Here is a 6,000-nt window from a genome sequence, read left to right on the forward strand (position 1 = left end):
TTGAATATTATTGAGCGTGTGCCGGATTTCGAATTAAATAAAGAATGCCATTATTTATCGCACCGGCCAGTGATTAAATTGGAAAGCCAAACTACAAAAATTCGCCCGTTTTTTGACGCTTCTGCTTTTGAGCGAGGGAAACCTTCTCTGAACGAATGTTTGTTTAAAGGAATTAATATAATAGAATTATACCAGATATTCTCGATCGATTTAGAATGTATCCAATTGGTATTAGTGCAGATATTGAGAAGGCATTCTTAATGTTATCTGTTGCACCTAATGATAGAAATTTTCTTAGATTCTTTTATCCTTGTAATGAAGAATTGATTTACAGACATTGTAGAATTGTATTTGCTGTTTCTTCGAGCCCATTTTTATTGAATGCTACAATTATGCATCTTCTTGAAAATTGTACTGAATTTTATGATGTGCTGAAACTCAAATGTTCTTTTTATGTTGACAATTTTTAACTGGAGTTTGTAGTATTTCAGAGGCTGAGAATTTTACAGAAAAGGCAAAAATTATTATGTCTAAAGGTTGTTTTAACTTGAGAGGTTGGGAGAGCAATGTGGAGTGTAAACATATCAGTAAACATTCTGGAAATACTTCAGTTTTAGGAATAATTTGGAATTTAGATGAGGATACTTTGAAATGTAAAATTGATTTTGAAATTTTATCTTGTGAAACTAGAATAACAAAGAGATTTATTTTGTCTACTGTACAAAAGTTTTATGATCCTCTTGGTATGTTGACGCCTTCTACATTGCTTCCTAAATTTATATCACAAGATCTGTGGAAATCTCGTTATTCTTGGGACGATGAATTACCTTTTAATGTTACTGAAATGTTTTCTAAATGGTTAAACGAAATGTATTTATTGAAAGAGGTATCCTTGCCTTGTTTTATGAACTTTAACGAAACATCAGAATTACATGTATTTGTAGATGCATGCAAGGAGGCATATGCAGCGTGTGTTTTTGTTAGATCAGAGGAAGAAGGTGAAATTAAGGTTAGGCTCATTCGTGCTAAAAACAGAGTGGCTCCTTTAAAATCTTTGAGGATTTCAAGATTGGAATTGATGGCTTGCTGTATCGGAGCCAGGCTTGTTAACTCTGTTATCAAAGCTATCGATGCACCAAACATTAAAGTCACATTCTGGTCAGATTCCACTGTTGCTTTGTGGGGATCAAAGAATATGGCGACTGGTCTGCTTTTACTGCCAATCGCGTTAAAGAGATCATAGAACTAACTGAGGGGTATTCGTGGCGTCATGTGCGAGGAGATATGAATACTGCCGACATTTTATCGCGTGGATGTTCCCCACAACAAATGCTAAAATCAAGATGGTGGGAAGGTCCATCATGGTTAAAAGATAACCATAAGTTTTGGCCTTTCAGCAGCATCATTTGTCAGCTTAATGAAGTGGACATTGAAAGGAAAAAGTCTAAATCTGTAAACATGAATCTAACCGAAGACACACACCCTTGGCATGCAGAAAGAATATCGGAGTACAATAAAATGATTAGAGTATTTGCATGAATATTGAGATTTTTGAAAAACTGTAAGGTTAATGAAAAATGTAAAGTCTCTGAACTTTCACAATCTGAAATTGAATATTCTGAGAAGAAGTTAATTCTTTTAGTGCAGAATTGCTATCTTTCTTATGCAAAATCTTCCAATTTCATTGAAACTTTCCTTGACAATGAAGGTATATTAAGAGTAAAAACAAAAATAATTAACCGGAATGATGAGAGATCTTTTTTGTACCTAATATTATTACCTGAAAAATGTGTATTTACTAAACTTTTAATTACATTTGTACATATAAAAAATTGTCATGCAGGAATTCAAATGATGCAAAGTCTATTAAGAGAAAGATATTGGATCATAAGGTCTAGGAAAGCTATTAAAAATGTCCTGAATGATTGTGTAATTTGTAAACGTTTTAAAATAAAATCTACGTCAAGCGAACTCACGCCTTTACCACCAGATAGAGTAACGGATTGTGCGCCTTTCGAAATTGTGGGAATAGATTTGGCAGGGCCACTGTTTTTGAAAGATAAAGAAAAGGTGTGGATAGTTCTTTTTACTTGTGCGGTCTATCGCGCCATTCACCTTGAACTTGTAAATTCTCTATTTTTTGACTCTTTCCTTTTGTCCCTTAAACGGTTTATCGCTAGACGTGGCCGGCCACGAACAATTTATTGCGATAATGGAACCAACTTTCGGGGCGCTTCCAGTGATCTCTCAAAATTGAAGTGGAGTAAAATTCTGAAAGAAACAAGATTTCCTAAAATATTTTGGAAATTTATTCCTCCTATCGCTGCTTGGTGGGGAGGCTGGTGGGAAAGGTTAGTTCGCACTCTAAAAGATCTGTTAAAACGCACCTTAGGAAAATCTAATTTAGCATATGATGAACTGTATACCATAATTTGTGACTGTGAATCCATTATCAATTGTAGACCGTTAACTTATGTTTCAGAAAATGCAGAAGAATTGATTCCTCTTACTCCTAGTATGTTCCTTATTGAAAACAAAAGCTCAAACACTGAAGATATTGAAGAATTAAGTTCGAAATGTCTCAACAAAAGAAAACAATATCGCAACAACTTGTTGAAAGACCTACGTCAGCGCTTTAGAAAGGAATACCTTGGCCAACTTGTGCAAAAACATAATGAAAAGTATTCGCGTAGTCCTCAGGTTGGAGAAATAGTTTTAGTAGGTAATGATAACAAAAAGCGTTTGTTTTGGGTTTTGGCGAAAATTATTGAATTGATTCCAGGGCGTGATGGAAAAATTCGGACAGTTAAACTTAAAACGCAACATGGGACAGTTTTACGCCCTATACAGAGAATTTATCCTTTAGAAATTCATTCAAATCAACCTATTCATAAGGAACCTACTGAAGGGGAATCTAATTCTCATGATGTGTGTCATAATCGAAACAAATCAGCACCTGCCGCTGATGTAATTATGAGAAAATACACCTCTTCTGACAGATGTGTGAAAGCACCTAAAAAACTCGATCTCTTGAATAATGTATGTTATGTACTTGAGACTTTTTTTGAGTTTCAAGGGGGGGGGGGAGGATGTTGTAAAGCGAAGTGAAATGTAACCGCCACTAGGCGGCGATGTTGTGACGCCAGCTTGAGAGCTGCGTGATATATTCAGTACGGATTGTGATCTCGGCGTAGATGTGTGATTTTTATAAGTGTATCTGTGTTTGCGTCGTCCATTTGTCAATAAACGTTATGTGTCTGAAAAACCTTTGAACTTAAGTACCCGCATCTGGTAGATGCAAACCTATTTTAATTTCTGAAAGATTCTATGTTTAGTTTAGTTTCCGAACACTAAGCATAACCGATTTTATATCCATTTAATTGATCTTTCCGTTATTCATTTCGTAAACTTCTTGTACTCTTAAAATTATATTTTGGGAAATATAATTTCCATGTTTATAATGCTTATTTTAATTTTAATATTTAAAGATAGATGGCATAACATATTTACGCACTGCCTTGAGAATTCACTGCAATTCATTGGGATTTCTATTCGATTACTTGGTTAAAAAGCAAAATACACAGGATTGGATGGATGAGACATTTACATATTACGATCTTTAAAATCTTTCATGATTTTGTTGAACAGTAATTTTGAAATTATATGCTTATTTTTAAATATGAAATTATTAATGCTATTATATATAATAATTATTTATATTAGGAAATAAAAAAAAAGCTTAGCAATGTTAACTCCTAAAAACTTTTTAAGTTTTGAGATTCGCATTTAGCTGTACCCTACATATACACGATACTAATTTATTAAAAATTTTCTATGAAACATGGCCAAGAAATATTTTTTAAAATAACATTTATTTTAACATTTAAAAATAGTAATTTGAGGATATTTTTATTTTGCTAATAAATATCTTGTAATTAATGAAATTTTATGATTTTTTAAATATGCTCTATGTGCGTTTCTCTTATTAAAACTTTCTCTGAAAAAATAAAATAAAACTCCAATAAAAATAGTATGTAGACATTACACCCTCGGATATAAATGACTGACAGTCAAAAGGTGATTTACAACCCTTTTTCATTGATTCGCCTTTCTTTATTTTAAGAAATTTCATTATCTATTTCATGTATTATCGGTATTTTCTTGAAATAACTTTATAGCAAATTTAATAGTTATTATATTTTCGAATCTACAAAACCAATGATATCATTTCACTTTAAGGAGAAATCCATGTTGCTCTGAAAATAAAATTAATATTATAATAAAACAAACGAAATTTTTTTCTTTACCACACTGCCAACAATATTACTGATGATGTATAAAAATCATTGATGTATACCAATATTTAGATTTTTCTGTTATACATTTAAAAAAATATCTTAATTTGGATGAATTTCTAGGCATTTCCCAAGATGTTTTTTAAAATTGTATGAAGGGAAATTTATCAGAAACAAGTTATTTAAAATATCACTTTTACTTTTAAAAAGACTTAAAAATAAATCATATATATCTGTTTTTAAAAGCTGGGCAGTCTTTGGCAGCAAAGGTCCACGCTAACCGGGCATGGACTATTTCTTATGCGAATATCAATCGTTTCAATCATGGAAAAATGTTAAATGTATGGCAGTTATTATGACGTTTATATCCATTTAGAGGATATTATATATGAAAGTTGTTTGGAGAATTGAATATCTGCAAAAACCTCTTTAAGAAAATATCTGTTTTTCTGTAGAGGCGAAAGTGCATAAAGAAATCTGGTTTATGCACATACACAATGAGATACGCAGCTTAATGCTTCCAACTTCTGTCTAACTGTTTGAGAAGTAGGAAACTGTCTGCATATGACCAGTAAGTCCTGCAGCAACGATTGGGGTGTTGGTCGAGGGAGGTATTTTCCTGGAACGTGCGTGCCTTGCATTTCGTCTTTTTTTCTGGATTTCCGAGGTTCTTTGATATCTGTTCCTTTTACCGAAAATCTGCGAGAAATTTCCGATCGACATCCCCAAGTGAGAGTGGTCCTACAATGGGTAGGATAGCATATTTAAGACCATAGTAGGAATGACGAATATGTTAAGAGCGGTTATTACGTAACCAATATCATAAAGTCACAAATACCAGTGATCAATACTTTTCAAAGAGGGGTGTGATTCAAATCCTTGATACTATCTTACTGGCGATATTTCGATTACAGGTTTTGAATCACGATAGAAAGTAACAATCGATACGATCTGTCCAATGGAAGCTCTCGAACAAAACAGAAAAGGAGAAATCTGTGAATGGGTAGAAAAGTGAACGGACCGGTTATTCTTGGAATTATCGTATCATTGAATTGCATATCACTGAAATTAATCAGAGCGTTGACTTCACTGGAAAGTGTGAAGTTACCGCTCCACTTAATGAGAGTGACCTTGACCTTGCGATATTCGCATTTGACAATGCACTATTCCATACAAATCATTTTTTAATTACTTGTGATTTGATTTTGCATATATTCTGTTTACTGCTGGCGCCATCTATTGGTAGAATATAGAACTAAAGTAAACATTTTAAAGAAATTACTTATATATTTAATTCAAATTTTTCAGAAAATGGTTTATTCCAATTAAGAAATTAAATAAACAGTTTTGATGAAAAAATCAAATTTAAGAAGTAATCTGAAATAGATAAATTAATTCAATCACACGTTACTTAAATTAGTAAATTAAGTATTAATTACAATTAATAAATTTTATATTTAATACTAAGTAATAATTTTTATTTATTAATATGATTGAAATAACAGATATATGGAACAAATATTTAAAAATAACAATAGCAAAATTATTTGTTATTCAAAAAATCGTGGATTATGCATCTCTAATCGAAACGGGACTTTCAGTACGCACGACCGAATTCTTGTTCTTTAGCTTTCATTGGATAGATCATATCGATTGCTTCTCTCTATCGTGATTCAGCACCTGTAAACGAAATATCACCAGTAAA

Source organism: Argiope bruennichi, chromosome X1 (assembly GCF_947563725.1).
Source record: "Argiope bruennichi chromosome X1, qqArgBrue1.1, whole genome shotgun sequence".
Classification (NCBI taxonomy): domain Eukaryota; kingdom Metazoa; phylum Arthropoda; class Arachnida; order Araneae; family Araneidae; genus Argiope; species Argiope bruennichi.